The sequence below is a fragment of the Cnephaeus nilssonii genome (assembly GCF_951640355.1).
Source record: "Cnephaeus nilssonii genome assembly, chromosome: 5".
In the NCBI taxonomy this organism is placed as follows: domain Eukaryota; kingdom Metazoa; phylum Chordata; class Mammalia; order Chiroptera; family Vespertilionidae; genus Cnephaeus; species Cnephaeus nilssonii.
The window spans coordinates 24,853,937-24,872,274 of NC_137076.1; positions in this window are offsets into that span (position 1 = coordinate 24,853,937).

The window sequence follows — 18,338 nt, forward strand, 5'->3', positions numbered from 1 at the left end:
CAAGTCCATGCCACACCAACCCTGTGCCCCCTCTGTCCAGCCCTGGGCGGCAATGTGTCTGTGTCCAGTCCTGGGGGGCTCAGGACTTTCAGAATCTTCTGTGATCCTAGGGAAGAAAATAGTTTACACTTGAATTAACCTAATGAATGTTTGTCAAATTTCCTGCTTCTTGGAACAGGTGGAACTAAGCAAATATTCATGGAAGAGGAACTGTCTCCTCCTTGGCCCATGGGCCATATTCACAGCCAGGAGTATGTCCTTCCACGTCTATCTCTAAATGGTCTTTTTTAAAAAAAAAAAAAAATATATATATATATATATATATATATATATATATATATATATATATATATATATATATAATTGATTTTTTTACAGAGAGGAAGGGAGAGGGATAGAGAGTTAGAAACATCGATGAGAGAGAAACATCGATCAGCTGCCTCCTGCACACCCCCTACTGGGGATGTGCCCGAAACCAAGGTACATGCCCTTGACCGGAATCGAACCTGGGACCCTTCAGTCCGCAGGCTGACGCTCTATCCACTGAGCCAAACTGGTTAGGGCTCTCTAAATGGTCTTTAAAATTTTATTTTTTTATTTAATTGATGAGAGAGAGAGAGAGACGTCGATGTATTATTCCACGTATTTGTGCACTCATTGGTTGATTCTTGTATGTGTCCTTAGTAGGGATCGAACCTGCAACCTTGGCATATCCCCAGGACCCTCTAACCAACTGAACTACTTGGCCAGGGCCTCAATGGTCTTTTAAAACAAGGAGCCTCAGAGCCAGGGGCTAAGGATACGAAAATAGGGGTACAAAGGTGGGGAGAACATGGGGGTGAAAGGGAGCATGGGGAAATAGAAGGTGCAAAGGGGGGTGGAGAAAAGGGGGATGCAGAGGGTGGGGATGGAAGCGGCGACGCAAAGAAGCGCGGGAAAATGAGGGGCGGATAAGGGCGGGGTGGGGTCGGAGACAGAGGTTGGGGTGGATGGAAAGGCAGGTTGGGGCGCCTGCCGTTGAAGGGGAGCAGCCGGGATGGGAAAGGACGAGGGAAAGGAGGACCCTGTGCGCTGCGGAAGGTGGCCCCCTCCGCGGCCCCGCCCCCAGCTTCACCGCACGTCCGCGGCCCGGCCCCGGTCTCGCGCGCCCTCTGTCGGCCTTCAGTGGATGCGCGGCCCTACGTGTGTCCGGACTCTGGCGTCTCCCCGCCAGATGTGTGGGTCCCCCAGAACAGCCGCTCTGCCCGCGAGTGTCATGAAGCTCCAAGAGTGTCATTTGTGAGAAAATGGAGATATAATTCCCACCCCAACACCCCCCAACACAAATCCATTGAATTGATGGGAATAGACAGAATTGTGCAGGCATCTGGCAAATTACAAATGCAAGCCATTTGGCTAAAAAAGAAAAGCATGCAGAAAACCAGTACAAATTTATCAGTGACAGTTAAAAGGTTCTAGAAACAGTGAAAAGCTCCTTTTGAAGTGGTGCTACAGAGCCATTAGGAGGACATGTAAAGACCACGGTAGAAATAACACAAGCGCCACTTCAATATTTCCTTAATAGCAGGGCTTATGGTGTATTGACATAATCCTGGTTTCTTTCTCCACATGCTTGGTCTCCTTCCTTATAATTTAGGAGATGTTTCTCTCTCTTTTTTTGCAATATATTTTTATTTCAGAAAGGAAGGGAGAGGGAGAGAGATAGGAACATCAATGATGAGAGAATCATCAATCGACTGCCTCCTGCACGCCCCTCACCATGGATAGAACCCTGACCTCTCAAACACTGAGCCATGCTGGCCAGGCAGGATATGTTTCTTAAATGAACAATTTCCAAGAAAAGGAAGTCTATTAAACACACACACACACACACTCACACATACACACACTATTTTATGTCAATAGCCCTTGTTAGTCCATGAACGATCCTTAAATTCATAGATTTGTCATCAACATCAACAGCAAGGTTCTCACCCTAGCTGGTTTGGCTCAGTGGATGGAGCGTCGGCCTGTGGACTCAGGGGTCCCAGGTTCGGTTCTGGTCAGTGGCGTGTGCCTTGGTTGCGGGTGCATCCCTCGTGGGGGGTGTGCAGGAGGCAGCTGATTGATGTTTCTCTCTCATCAATGTTTCTAGCTCTCTCTCCCTCTCCCTTCCTCTCTGTGAAGAATCAATAAAATATATTAAAGACATACACACACACACACACACACACACACACACACACACGCGCGCGCGGTTCTCAGGAGATAGATTCACCCCGTTGACTGTTCACGTAAACTTTGCAGCATTGATATATTTGTGTGTTTAGGGCCACACGACCTGGATCCACCCCTGACAAGAGGCATTTTATGGTTTAAGATATTTCACTGGGGGAGGAGGTGACAAATCAGAATTTACCAGCCAACAGAAAAGTGAGCTCAGGGCAGAAGGCATCTGTCCATGCTGAGGCTGGTCATCCCCTCACTCCGGGCTTCCCAGGCCACAGACCTGAGCCCTGGCCAGGGATGCTGTGACACTGTGGGCTGAAATCTTCGATGGGACAGAAGAGGATCCTAGTAACCATCATTGCTGCCACTTGACAGAGAAGCAGACGGCATTTCCACCATGAGGGATCTTTTGTTGTTGTTTGGCTGGTTGTTGGTTTTTAAAAATTCCATTTCTTTCATCTATTTCACATTCTGACTTTTGTTGTTGTGGTTAATCCTCATTGAGGATATTTTTCCCACTGATTTTTAGAGAGAGTGGAAGGGAAAAGGGAGGGGCAGAGAGAGAGAGAGAGAAAGAAAGAAACATCAATGTAAGAGAGACACATCAATTGGTTGCCTCCCACACAAACAGGGGTGGGGATCGAACCTGCAACCCAGGTATGTGCCCTTGACCGGGAATCGAACCCAAGACCTTTCAATCCTCAGGCCGGAGCTCTAACCACTGAGCGATCGGCCAGGGCTTCTGACTTGTTTTTGAGCCTTTGTGCTCTGAGTGCTGAGGGCCTTGGATTGGGGTCTCTTCAGCCCTAGCCGGTTTGGCTCAGTGGATAGAGCGTCGACCTATAGACTAAAAGGGTCCCAGGTTCTATTCCAGCCAAGGGCACATGCCCGGATGCCCGGGTTACCAGCTCGATCCCCCACAGTGGGGGGGGGGGGGAGGCGGGTCATGCAGGAGGCAGTCAATCAATGATTCTCATCATTAATGTTTCTATCTCTATCTCTCTCCCTTCCTTTCTGAAATCAATAAAATAAAAAAGACAGTCTCTTCAATAAATGGTGTTGGGAAAATTGGACAGATACATGCAAAAAAATGAAAGGAGACCACCAACTCACACCATACACAAAAATAAATTCAAAATGGATAAAGGACTTAAATGTAAGTCATGAAATAAAAATCTTAGAAGAATCCATAGGCAGCAAAATCTCAGACATATGTCATAGCAATATCTTTACTGATACAGCTCCTAAGACAATGGACACTAAGGAGAAAATAAACAAATGGGACTACATCAAAATAAAAAGTTTCTGCACAGCAAAAGAAACCATCAACAAAACAGCAAGACATCCCACTGCATGGGAGAACATATTTGCCAATGTTATCTCTGATAAATATTTAATCTCCAAAATTTATAAGGAACTCACACAACTTAATAAAAGGAAGATAAACAATCCAATAAAAAATGGGCAAAGGAGCTCGATAGACAGTTTTTGAAAGAGGACCTACAGAAGGCCAAGAGACATATGAAAACATGCTCAAAGTCACTAATCATCTGAGAGATGCAAATCAAAATGACAATGAGATACCATCTCACACCTGTCAGAATGGCTATCATCAACAAATCAACAAACAACACGTGCTGGTGAGGATGCAGAGAAAAAGGAACCCTCGTGCACTGCTGGTGGGAATGCAGACTGGTGCAGCCACTGTGGAGAACAGTATGGAGTTTCCTCAAAAAATTAAAAATGGAACTCACATTTGACCCAGTAATCCCACTTCTAGGAATATGTCCCAAGAAACCAGAAACACCAATCAGAAAGGATATACGCACCCCTATGTTCATAGCAGCACAATTCACCATAGCTAAGATTTGGAAACAGCCTAAGTGCCCATCAACAGATGAGTGGATTAAAAAACTGTGGTACATCTACACAATGGAATACTACGCTGCTATAAAAAAAGGGAACTCTTACCATTTGCAACAGCATGGATGGACCTGGAGAGCATTATGCTAAGTGAAATAAACCAGTCAGAAAAAGATAAATATCACATGATCTCACTCATTTGTGGAATATAATGAACAACATAAACTGATGAACCAAAATAGAGCCAGAGGAAAAAAATATTTTGGAACATAATAGAAGTAATCCTGTTGTTTGCAGATTTTTAATATTTCCTACAACTTTTGTGTTATTATACTATGTTAGTACAGTTTGGGTAATATTATTATATTTAAAATCTTTTTTTCTTGAAATACTAATTTTTATTGCATGTAATATTATGTTTAAAACTAGAGGCCCGGTGCATCAAAATTCATGCACTGGATGGGGGGGTCCCTCAGCCCAGCCTGCCCCCTCTCACAGTCCGGGAACCCTCAGGGGTGGGAGGCAACCCAGCGTTCAGGGGAAGGTGACACCCCCATCACAGCTCTGCTGCTGCCACTGCCGGTAGTGCAAGCCTTGGCCAGCCCTGGTTACCTGCGCCTCGGGTGGCCCTGGGAGGCTGGGCAGCCGCCATCCGAGGTTTGCCTGCGCCTCAGGCTGGCCCTGGGGGGCTGGGGAGCTGAGGACTGGGAGACTCCAGAGGCAGCATGTGGAGCGGCCGACCCACCCAGGGGCAGACACGAGAGGACTGGGTGCCGCCATCTTTGAGGGTGTGGCAGTCAATTAGCATATCCCCTCCTTATTGGCTGTGGGCGCCACCATCTTTGCGACAGTGTGAGGGTCAATTAGCATATTCCCTCTTTATTAGATAGGATTGTTTTCCTTGAGATATTAATGTTTATTGCATGTAACATTATTATACTTAAAATAGTTTTTCTTGAAATATTAAACACACACACACACACACACACACACACACACACACACACACACTCAGCCACAAAGTACTGCCCAGGCAGCAGTGAGCCAGACAGAGCAAAGGGTCTGGACTCTGTAGGACCAGGAGGCCTGGGAGGTCCTGGTGAGAGTCCTAATGAGAGTTCGGACAGAGTGGCTACTAGGCCATTGGCTCCAGGTGGCATTCCTCAAGGGGGCTCCAGTTTTGCTTTTGTTTTGATCCTCACCCAAGGATATTTTCCCATTAATTTTTAGAGAGAGTGGAAGAGAGAGGAAGAGACACAGAGAGAGAAAAACATCGAAGTGAGATCAATTGGTTGCCTCCTGCATGCGCCCTGACCAGGACTGGGGATGGAACTCACAACTGAGGTGTGTGCCCTTGACCAGAATCTAACCCAGGATCCTTCAGTCTGCTGGAAGACACTCTATCCACTGAGACAACCCAGTGGCTGGTCCCTGGGGAGTCAAAACTGTTCCCATCCCACTGAAAAGTTCATAAGTAGTTTTCAGAGATTCTGCACCTCTTATGCCTCAAAGGGACCTATAACAACTACAAACAGGACCTTTTAAAATATGTGAGGAGCCCGAGCTGGTTTGGCTCAGTGGGTAGAGCGTTGACCCTCAGACTGAAGGGTCCCGGGTTCGATTCTGGTTTAGGGCGTGTACCCGGGTTGCATACCTAAGTTGCAGGGTGGATCCCTGGCCCTGGTCAGGCCACATGCGGGAGGCAATCAATCTATGTGTCTCTCTCACATGGATGTCGCTCTCACATCAATGTTTCTCTCTATGTCTCTCCCCGTCCCTTCCACTTTCTCTAAAAATCAATGGAAAAATATCCTCGGGTGAGGATTAACAGAAAAATAAAACAACAAAGTATGTGAGGAGTGTTTCTCCTTCTAGAAATTTCTCCTACAGATTTATTCAAACACATAAACCAGGAGTTGGCAAACCCAGAGGGTAAATATTTTCAGCTTTGCAGACCACACCATCTTTGTTACCACTCTGTTCTTGTAGCACAGACAGTATGTAAATAAATATCATGCAAATAAATGCAAACAAATGGGCGTGGCCACGTCATGATGTAAACAACAAAGAGAATGTTGTTTACAAAAGCAGGTGGCAGGATGTGGTTCTGTCAACACCTCTAAAGTTTAGTCTGAGTTGGCGAATGAATACAAACAATCCAAATGCCCTTAACAAGGGGACTGGTTAAATACGACAGGATCCAACCACAGAAAGGTGTTGTGGACTAAATTGTGTCCCCCCCAAATTCATGTAGTCAAAGGCCCCAACGTGACCATATTTGGAGGAAGGGCCTTTAGGGAGGTAACTAAGATTAAATGAGGTCGTTGATAGATCCTCCCTTCCCCCAACTGATGGACGGAGTATGACGTAAACTCCACCTGCAGCCGGACATTCCTGAACACCTTATATGGACTGTACATTGAACCACCAAGCAGCACCTGCCATATACCCTAAGCCCCCAATTCCTAAATCCCTAGGCCCCTAACCATGTACCTTACATGAAACCACCAATCAGCATGGGCTGAGTACCCTAAGCCCCGTCCCCTCCCTTCCTCCCCTTAAAAGGCACTCTCACCCGGGCAAGCTCGCGCTCTCTCTCTCTCTCTCTCTCTCTCTCTCTCTCTCTCTCTCTCCCCCCCCCCCCGCCCCCCCCGTTTCCCCCTCTGGAAGGCGGCCGGCAGGGTGATCTCCAATAAAGCCTGTGTCCTGGTATCCCATGGTCTCCAGCCCTCTGTTTCATCTTTCAGTCGTAAGGGTGGGCCCTGATCCAATAGGACTGGTGTCCCTGTGCAAAGAGGAAGAGACACCAGAGATCTCTCTGTGCAAGACAGAGGAAGTGTGAGTGAGGGCACGGCAAGAGGCGGCGGCTACAAGCCAGGAAGAGGACTCTCAGCGGAAATCAACCCTGGCACCTTCGTCTTGGAGTCTAGCTTCCAAAACCACCAGAAAATAAGTGTCTGTTGTTTATCCCAGCAGTGGGAGGTGTTTTGTTACAATGGTCCAAGACCGTGGTCGGCAAACTGCGGCTCACGAGCCACATGCGCGCTCTTTGGCCCCTTGAGTGTGGCTCTTCCACAAAATACCACGGCCTGGGTGAGTCTATTTTGAAGAAGTGGCGTTAGAAGAAGTTTAAGTTTAAAAAATTTGGCTCTCAAAAGAAATTTCAATCATTGTACTGTTGATATTTGGCTCTGTTGACTAATGAGTTTGCCGACCACTGGTCTAAGGGGATCGGAGTGGAAGGGAGGGGGAGGATTTAAAAAACCTAAAATTGGGTCGGCAAACTCATTAGTCAACAGAGCCAAATATCAACAGTACAATGATTGAAATTTCTTTTGAGAGCCAAATTTTTTAAACTTAAACTTCTTCTAACGCCACTTCTTCAAAATAGACTCACCCAGGCCGTGGTATTTTGTGGAAGAGCCACACTCAAGGGGCCAAAGAGCCGCATGTGGCTCACGAGCCGCAGTTTGCCGACCACAGGTCTAAGCTGATTCAGACCCGAGGGATATTCTGTAGCTGAGAAAATGAGTGCTGAGTCCCGAAAGTACTCAGGTACCAGCATGGGGAGATTTCCAAGTGACAGTCTCTTAGGAGAAGAAATAAGGTGTAGCTCTAGCCGGTTTTGCTCAATGGATAATGCACGGGCCCTCGGACTAGAAGGTTCTATTCTGGTCAAGGGCAAGGACCTCAGTTGCACGCTCTGACCCTGGTCCGACAGGCAGCCAATCAATGTGTGTCTCTCACGTCGATGTTTCTCTCTCTGTCTCTTCTCCTCCCTTCCACTCTCTCTAAAAATCAATGGAAAAATATCCTTGGGTGAGGATTAACAAAAAAGAAATAAAGTGTGGAAAACATGAATGAGTAAACAAATTGTGATGCCATCCACACAACGGAATATTATTCCGCTATGAAAAGCAATGAAGCTCTGACACACACTGCGATGTGGATGAACTCATGCTGAATGAAAGAAGCCAGACGCGAAAGGCAACATGCTGTATGATTCTATTTCTATGAAATGTCCAGAATTGGCAAATTTGTAGAGGCAGAAAGTAGATTTGTTGCCAGGGGCTGGGGAGGGGGAAATGGGACTGACGGCTTCATAAGGACAGAGTTTCTTCCTCTTGGAGTGATGGAGATGTTTTGGGCCTGGCCGGCGCGGCTCAGTGGTTGAGCATCGACCTATGAACCAGTAGATCACAGTTCCATTCCCAGTCAGGGCACATGCCTGGGTCTCGGGCTCCATCCCCAGTGGGGGGTCTGCAGGGGGCAGCCAATCAATGATTCTCTCTCATCATTGATGTTTCTATCTCTTTCTCCTTCTCCCTTCCTCTCTGAAATCAATAAATATATATATATTTTTTAAACGTTTTGGAACTAGATAGTGGTGGAGTTGCACAACATCATGCCTGTATTACATGCCACTGAATTGTACGGCTTAAAATGGTTAATTTTATGTATGTGAATTTCACCTTCATAAAAAAAAAATAAATCCGACCCTGACCTCCCCCATAAAAGCAGAAACATTTTGATCTCTCCCAAACAACCGTAGACACCCGGAGCTTGCTGTGAATGCTTGAGGGAGGCCCTGTTGTCAGGGGGTTGGGCCTCACACTTGTTGGTTCAGTTCCTGGTGTCCCCACTGGCTGGCCAGGAAACTGAAGCCATGGCACTCACCGGGCAGGGCCTCGGTTTCCTTACCTGCCAACAGGTGATAACGATGGCAAGGGCGGAAAAAGTGAAGGGGTTAGGAAATACAAGCTGCCACTTATGAAACTAACAAGTCTGGTCCTGGCAGCATAGCTCAGTTGGTTAGAGTGTCGTCCGATACGCCAAGGTTATAGGTTCTATCCCCAGTCAGGGCACATAAAAGAACCAACCGGCACTAGCCGGTTTGGCTCAGTGGATAGAGCATCGGCCTGTGGACTGAAGGGTCCCGGGTTCGATTCCGGTCAAGGGCACATGCCTGGGTTGCGGGCTCGATCCCCAGTAGGGGGCGTGCAGGAGGTGGCTGATGGATGATTCTCATCATTGATGTTTCTGTCTCTCTCTCCCTCTCCCTTCCTCTCTGAATTCAATAAAAATATATTTTAAAAAAACAACAACAACCAATAAATGCATAAATAAGTGGAACAGCAAATCAGTGTTTCTATCTCTTCCTCTCTCTAAAATAAAAAAAATAAAATAGCTCCTGGGGATGTAATGTACCACACAGTTAATAATGTCATACTAACTATGTCCGGTAACAGATGGTTACTAGATCTGTGATGGTGATCACTTCATTAGATATATACTAGTAAATGTTGAATAACAATGTTGTATGCCTGAAACTAATATTGTACCTTAACTAAAGTGTGTCCCCCAAAAATGTTATACATTTCAACAGCGGATAGTTCAATTTGGAAAATGAAATGTATTTAATAAACACTTGCCTTTATAATTATTCAAAGTGTGTGTATACATTTTGGGGGAACACCCTGTATATTTTAATTTAAAAAGAAGTAAATTTATGTGCAGCAGGAATAGAGGCCTCCGGGTGGGAGGGGTGGCGATGGGGGGGTGGAGCGCGTGGCTCCATCCCTGCAGCTGCGGGGCAATGTCACCTCCGGCGCCCACCACCTCGGGCAGCCAGCGGAGTGGGTGCAGTCCTGCTCCCAAGCCCCACATCCATGTCCTCCTGGCGCCTCCGAATGTGACCTTATTTGGGAATAGGACCATTGCAGATGCAATGAGGGATCTGGAGATGAAATCAATCTGGATTTAGGGTGAGTTTGGGCCCTAAACCCAATGGGCCTTGGAGCTTCAATGGTGTGAAAAAATGATCCCAAGGTGCGGCTAAGAGGATGCTGCAGGTCCCAACGCTGTGCATTCAGAACAATCCCAAGTTTGAAAAATTAGCCCCGACTCCTGTCTCATCAACAAAAATGACCAGAAGGGAATCTACAAAAATGCCAGCCCTGGGGCATTAGGGCAACGTTGTCTTTCCTTATGTACTTCTTTCTGAAAGTGTTTACAGATCGCTTACCATGAGCATGTATTCCTTTGGCATACAAAAATAAAAATAAAAATTGTTAAGAACATGGAGGGATGTCATGACTGTAAGAAGAGACCAGGGATTGAAGGAGCCCAGATGCTGAGCGGCCGTCTTCAGCCGGGGCCCCTGCGTCCTGGGCAGGGTTGTCTCACCATCTCTGGGGATGCTCCTTGCTGAGCCTGGCGGGATACGAGAAGCTGGGACCTCGAGTGAAAGAATTTTCAGAAACAAAAGCAACTCTGACGTGAAACGTAGCCAGGACCTTGGGGGTCAGGGAAAACAATCCGCCCAGCACAGGAATTTCCTCTGCAGGCTGCCTTCAGGCTTTTCTGTGTCTCTCTTGAAAGATCTGACGGAGCCTGGCTGGTGTGGCTAAGGGGCTGACCGTCAACCTATGAACCAGGAGGTCACGGTTCCATTCCCAGTCAGGGCACAGGCCTGGGTTGCAGGATTGGCAGGAGGCAGCCGGTCAATGATTCTCTTTCATCATTGATGTTTCTATCTCTCTCCCCCTCTCCTTTACTCTTTGAAATCAATTAAAAAAAAATACATTAAAAAAAAAATAAAGATCCGAAAGAGTTGGTGTACACATTTCTTGAAGCCTTTACTCCATGCCACTTAACAAATAGTCTGGCCAAAACCGGTTTGGCTCAGTGGATAGAGCGTCGGCCTGCAGACTGAAGGGTCCCAGGTTCGATTCCGGTCAAGGGCATGTACATTGGTTGCGGGCACATCCCTGGTAGGGGGTGTGCAGGAGGCAACTGGTCGATGTTTCTCTCTCATCAATGTTTCTAGCTCTCTATCCCTCTCCCTTCCTCTCTGTAAAAAATCAATAAAATATATTATAAAAAAAAAACCACCACCAAATAGTCTGGAATCTCCCCTCCCATCCTTGGAGGTAGGTATGGTGGTTGCACCCAATTTACAGATGGAAAACCAGAGGCACCATAGGAGAACCTCATGCCCCAAGTCACACTGCTGAGACTGGAAGCCTGGTCTCCCGAGTCCAAAGTCAGGGCTTTTTTCTGATGGGTGGTGTCTGTCCATTTACTAAGTCATTCAGCGAGCATCCACTGAGGGCCCAGTGTATGCCGACCACTGTGCCAAACAAGACAGACACAGTGTCTGCATCCAGAGCTAAGGTATTTTAGGGACCCAGATATGTGAGCAGACAATGCAATCATTGGGCCCACCTTCTTTTTAAGAATATTGGGGACAGGGATCTCACTCCTTGAAAAGCCATGTGGTTCATTATTGGTGGGCTCCTGTCTGACCCCCTTATTCCTTGGGCTAGTAGTGCTCAGGCCTCCGGGAGGCCAAGGGGACTTCAAACCCACAGCTGTCCCATTTGGAAGTCCAGCCTTAGATCTGTATCTCTGTCTCCTCCTCCTGGGCCTGGCTTCCGGAGACAGCGATACAGATAGGGTAGCCTTCCTGGGCCGGGAGTACCTCTGACCCTTCACCTTTGGCCCTTTGAACACCTGAGACCCTCGAGGCATCACCAGACCCTTTTTATGTGTTTAATATGGACAAATGGAGCAGTTAGCACCAATGTCTAGCTTCCATTATTTAAAAACAAAACGAAGTCTGGCCATTTTTCATCATAAAAGTACCCTGTGCTATGATTCCATTACATGAGATAGCTAGAAGAGTTAAGCTTATAGAGACAGAGGTAAACTAAAGGTTACCAGGGGGTGGCGGGAGAAAGTTGTTCTTGCTAAATGGGTACAGAATTTCTGCTTGGGGTGATGAAAACTTTTGGAAATAGATAGTGGTGATGGTCACATGGCATCGCGACTGTAACTAATGCCCTTGCATTGTACACTTAAAAACAGTGAAAATGGCAGCTTTTATGTTATATATATTATACCACAACTTTTAAAAGCATGAAAAGTCTTAAAACATCCAAGCATTATAAGAATGATAGCAACCTGGAAAGGGAGGGTCTCTTTTATTTTTAAAAAATTTTTTAAAGTGACCAGTTTTATTTTATTTACTAGTATTTTTGAAGTTTTAATTGATTGTGGAGAGCGAGGAAGGGGGATGGAGGGAGAGAAAGAGAGAGAGAGAGAGAGAGACCAACTGCCTTCAGCATGCACCCCAACTGGCACCGAACCCACAACCCAGGCATATGCCTGACTGGGAATCAAACCCAAGACTCTTTGGTGTATGGGATGACACTCCAACCACTGAGCCACACTGGCCAGAGTTATCTTATTATTTTAAACAATCTGGGTCCTTCTTCATTATATCACACAATTTCACGGCTTTCTGTCTGCTCTGTTCACTGGATGTCTACAGTACCTGGTACACAGTAGGAGCTCAATAAAGACCCATGGACTCTTTAATCAAGCTTCAATGAAATGAAAAAAACCTGTGGAGACATGGATACCCTCCTTCGCTGCTGGTGGGACTGTACAATGGGACAGCCACTTTGGAAAACAGTCTGGCAGTTCCTCAGAAGGTCAAGTGTAGAATTACCATATGACCCTCTAGAGATGCGCCCAGGAGGAATGAAAACACACATCCCCGAGATGTCCCGTCACAGAAGAACAGATCAACCAAGTGTGGCCTATCCCCACAGGGAATATTATTCAGCCACAGCCAGGAATGAAGCTCTGACGCCGGTTACCACGGGGATGAACCCTGAACACATTTCCCCAAGTGGAAGGAGCCAGATGCAAAGAAAACATATTGCATTATTCCAGTCCTATGGAAGCCCAGAATAGTGAGTTCTTGGTTGCTTAGGGCTCGGGGTACAAGGGACAGGAGACAGGAGAGTGAGTGCGAAAGGGTGCAGGTTGCTGTTGGTTTTTTGTTTTGTTTTGTTTTTTTTGAGATGATGAAAATGCCGAAGGTTGCATGTGTCTATGAATATACTAAAAACCATTGATTTGTCCACTTTAAATGGGCCATTTCATGGTATGTGAATTATATCTGAGGTGGGTTGGGGAGAAGCTGCGGGCTGAGGGAGGCCCAAGGTCCCTGGGATTAAACGAGAAAGATGGGGAAAGAGGAGGGAGGAGAGGAGGAGGGAGGAGAGAGGAGGGAGGAGGGAGGAGAGAGGAGGAAGGAGTGGAGGAGAGAGGAGAGGAGGAGGGAGGAGAGAGGAGAGGAAGAGGGAGGAGAGAGGAGGGAGGAGGGGAGGAGAGAGGAGAGGAGGAGAGGAGGAGAGAGGAGGAAGGAGGGGAGGAGGGAGGAGTGGAGGAGGGAGGAGAGGAGGAGGGAGGAGGGGAGGAGGCAGGAGAGGCCCAGCCCGGAAGGCTGAGGTCAGGTCGGCTCAGCCCAAACCAGTAACCATTTCCCTTGTGGCCTTACAGAAATGAGCTGTGCCCCGACTTTGTGGCCCGAAGCCAGGGAGGAGGTTCCCTTTGTGGGCGCTCCTGCCCCACATCGGAAGTTTTCCCTCCAGGGTTTTGGAGCAAGCCGTGGTTTCTGTTGCCCTGAGGTCTGGTCCTGCATCACTGGCTCTGGCCTGTGGACCCCAGGCCCCTGCGACCCTCTGCTTCACCTAACGCACCTTCTGTGCCCCGGGGGGCTTTGCCTTCACCTGACTCATTCTTGTTTAATTTCCTCTTTAAAGACCCCATCTCCACATACAGTCCCACGCTGAGGTCCTGGTGGGTAGGGTTTTAACACATGAATTTGCGCGGGGCGGGGCGGGAGAGTTCCAATTCAGTCAGTAAAAGGAAGTGAGCCCAGGAAGGAAAGGCAGCTGGGAAAGGGAGGTTTAGGGCTGGTTAGCCCCAAGGGCAATTGGGACCTGGGGGAGATAGCCCGCAGGACATGCGCCTGTAGGCGAGGGAGCTGGGGATCAAATCTACATCCACCACCCAACGCCCAGCAGCCACCGACTGAGGGCTGCTCCCAGGAGGCTTTAATTTTTCACCCCCCCATGCCCCCCCCCCCCCCCCCCTAGCCTCCAGAGAAAACTATCTGACAAAGGTATCTGGATGCTGGCGTAGAGCCTGTGAGGACCCAAGGGCAAGGTCTGGGTCTACCAAACTTCTATTCGTCCCTCAGCTTTCAGGACACCTCCACAGGTCGCCTTCCTCGATGTCCCCACCCTTTTTATACACATTCATCAAACCCAGGCCCGTCTGATCCCTGAATCAGACTTAATCCTGTACCACGTGTATTCCCAAGGTCACCTCAGGGGATAAATGGCCACTTCTCTGAGTCTTGGTTTCTCATCTGTAAAATGGGAGTCCTGGACCAGTGAGAGAATACAGCTGGGCTGGGTTCATAGCTCAGGGCTTAGCCTGCCCTGAGCTGCCTGGGCGGGATCCCAGTGAGCCCTCCACCCAGTGCAGGGTCTCTTCTCTGCCTTGGGGAGTGGCGGGGGGCACAGACAGGATGGTTATGAGCACAGGGCTGGACGCGCACGGGCTGGGTTCAAATCCAAGCTCTGCCATTTACCTGCTATGTGGTCTTAAAAAGGTGACCTCACCTCTCTGAACCCTACATCGATTGACTGAGTAACTGCTACGTGGCAAGCTCTATGCTAGGACACAGACATAAGCAAGGCAGACAGCATACCTTCCTGCCCAGGCGACATCCTCATGGCTGTGGTGGTGAGTGGAGAGGAGGAGATGGGGCGGGCGGCAACAATAGACAGATGTGTGAAATGTGAAATGTCAAGTGGAGAGATACACGGGGAAGAAAAACAAAGCAGGGCAGAGGGGCACCCGTTTCCTCCTGGGTGGTCAGGGGAGGGGCCTCTGGGGACCTGGCCTTTGAATAGAGCCTGAGAGAGAAATGAGGGAGGAGCCCCGTGGATACCTGGGGGAAGAGCATTCCAGGCAGAGGGAACAGCAAGTGCAAAGGCCCTGAGCTGAACGGTGTTTGGAACAAGGAGGCTGGTGTGGCTGGAGCTGAAGGAGCCAAGGGGAGGTGGGAAGGGCAGGGAGGAGACAGGGCAGGTGGTACAGGGCCTTGTGGGCCATGGGGAGGACTTGGGCTTTTTACCCACGGTGAGATGGTAGCCACGGAGGGGTCGGAGCAGAGCAGGGATGAATTCTGACTCAGGTGCTCGCGGCGCCCTCTGGCTGCTGCAGCATGGACAGCGTGCGGGAGGTGAGGGCTGGAGGAGCCATGGACAGGGCAGAGGGGACTGCAAGTCCAAGTGAAGGCGGAGAGAGGGTGGGAGGCTGAGGAGGGGGAGGGAAGTGTTTAGATTCTGGCTGGATTCCAAAGGCGGAGCCCACAGGCTCAGCGCTGGGCTGTCTGCGGGGAGGCAGGGGCTCCGCCTGTATCTCATACACGATCAATTATAGATGCTTTCATTTCCCACGGTCCTCCCGGCTAAGGAGGCTTTCCGTCACGCTATCACAAACATTTGCTTTCTCCCAGCACATGAGCAGGGCAAGGCAGGGTCTCATCCTGCTAATTTTGGCCAACCTGGTAGCTGTAAAGTGACCTCTTGTTTAAATCTGCTTGTCTCACTCGCCAGCGTGGTTCAGTGGTTGAGCCTCAACCTGTGAGCCAGGAGGTCACGGTTCGATTCCCCGTCGGAGCACATGCATGGCTTGTGGGCTCAGTACCCACTGTGGGGCGTGCAGAAGGCAGCCGATCCATGATTCTCATCATGGATGTTCCTATCTCTGTCTCTCTCTCCCTTCCTCTCTGAAATCAATAAAAAAAATATGTTTTTAAAAAAATCTGCTTGTCTCTGATCATCGGTGACATGAGCATCTGTTTGCAAGTTGGTGCACCTTCTGGTCTTCCTTTCTTTTTTCTTTTTTTAAAAAATATTTTATTGATTTTTTTACAGAGAGGAAGGGAGAGGAATAGAGAGTCAGGAACATCAATGAGAGAGAAACATCGATCAGCTACCTCCTGCACACCCCCCACTGGGGATGTGCCCGAAACCGGAAGGTACATGCCCTTGACTGGAATCGAACCTGGGACCCTTCAGTCGGCAGGCTGACGCTCTATCCACTGAGCCAAACCAGCCAGGGCTGGTCTTCCTCTCTTTTTAAACCCCTTTATGGAGGTAGCCTGACACACAAAGAGCTGTACAATGTATACCACAAGGGGAGCTTGGGGGGGATCCTCCTTTGTGAGTTAGCTGCTCCTGTTCTTGACACGTTTTCTGTATGGGGTAGGGGCTGTCCTGTTCTTGTGGGTCTGCAGAAGTCCCTCAAGCCTTGGTTGGTTTCGGACTTTGCAAATGTTATCTCCCATAAAACAGGCAACTGGAGGGCACTTTTTAAAAATATATACATATTTTTTTTATTGATTTCAGAAAGGAAGGAAGAGGGAGAGAGAGAGAGAAACATCTATGATGAGAGAGACTCATGGATCGGCTGCCTCCTGCAAGCCCCCCACTGGGGACCGAACCCACAACCCGGGCATGTGCCCTTGACTGGAATCCAACCTGGGACCTTTCAGTCCGCAGGCCGACGCGCTATCCACTGAGCCAAACCGGCTAGGGCTGGAGGGCACTTTTGATTAAACAAAGGCCCCACCCCTTCTACCTCGGAGTCCCTCTCACCTCTGCCCACTTCTCTCGGCCGCCAGCCCCTGGCTTTGTTCCTTCAGGCTGCCACCGTCTCGTCCTTCTCACCTCCCGTCTTTCCTGTTTCCAATCACCCTCCACTTCAGGTCCAGCCCAATCTTTCTAAAACAGGATTTAAAGTCTGGCTGCCTTCCTTGCCTCTTCCAAATCCTCCCAAGTCTCCCCAGTGCCCTAAAGTCTGCTCAGATCCCACCAACTTCTCCAGTTTTCTTTCTCTCCAGTTTTCACCCCCAAAATGGATTAAACATGCACGCACGCACGCACGTACACATGCACGCACACCACCTCTATGGACTCCAGTCAAATAAAGGTCATTTGTTTTCCTGAATGCATCTCCTCCGGACCTCTGCTCAGGCTGATCCCACTGCCTGGAAGGTCCTGCATCTGCCTGACTCCATCCAGCGCAGCCTCTAGGTCTTAGCTTAGATGGCCCCTCCCCCGAGAAGCCCTCCGGCTGGGTCAGACATTGCCTCAGGGCTCCCACCGCCCTGATTACGCCCATCTGCTGTCCTGCCAGTCAGCTCCAAAAGTCCAAAATGCTCCCGGCCCAGCCGGTGTGGCTCAATGGTTGAGCACTGACCTATGAACCAGGAGGTCACAGTTTGATTCCCGGTCGGGGCATATGCCCAGGTTGCAGGCTCAGTCCCCAGTGTGGGGCGTGCAGGAGGCAGCCGATCAATGATTCTCTCTCATCATTGATGTTCCTAACTCTCTCTCCCTCTCCCATCCTCTCTGAAATAAAAAAAATAAAAAGTATATTTAAAACAACAACAACAAAAACCAACACACTCCGGAATCTCTTCACGCTGCCCCTATGGAGTCAGCCCCTCCCCCAGCCCAGGCAAGCACTGATCTCTCCCACGCTGCAGTTCTGTCTTCCTGAGAATGTTATCTAAATGGCATCGTACAAAATGTAGCCTTTTGAGTCTGGCTTCTTTCACTGAAGCATAAAGCATTTGAGCATAAAGCTTTGTTGCCTGTATCAATAGTTTGTTCCATTTTGTTGCTGACGAATATTCTATTGTGCGGATGGACTCTAATTTCTTATATGTTTCTATTGATTTTAGGGAGAGAAACAAACATCGATTGGCTTCTCTTGCACACCCTCTACTAGGGATTGAGCCTGTAACCCGAGCATGTGCCCTGACTGGGAATTGAACAGGCCACCTTTGGTACGTGGGATGACGCTCAACCAACTGAGCTACACGGGACAGGGCCCTGATTTGTTTTACATTCACCCATTGAAGGACAATTGGGTTGTTTCCAGTTATTGGTGATTGTGAATCAAGCTGTTAGAAACATTCATGTACAGGCTTCTCTGAGACTGTGAATCTTCATTGCTAACTACACGACAGTGGGATGGCTGGGTCATATGGTGGTTGCCTCGGAGGGGTTCTGTTTCTTTGCATCCTCACCAGCACTTGAGGCTGTCAGTATTTTTAGTTTAGCCATCCTGACAGGTGTGAAAGGGAAGTCTTTTAAGGCGGGCATTGTGAGCTGAAGGCAGGATTCAAACCCCAGCATCTGAGCATCTATCCACCGCGTGGTGCCGCCTCTGTTTCTTGGCAGAGCCATCTTCTAGAAACAAAGGTAGTAACTGGAGTTCCGGCCAAGATGGCAGAGTAGGCCCTAGCTGGTTTGGCTCAGTGGATAGAGCGTCAGCCTGTAGACTGAAGGGTCCGGGTTCGATTCCAGCCAAGGGCACATGCCCAG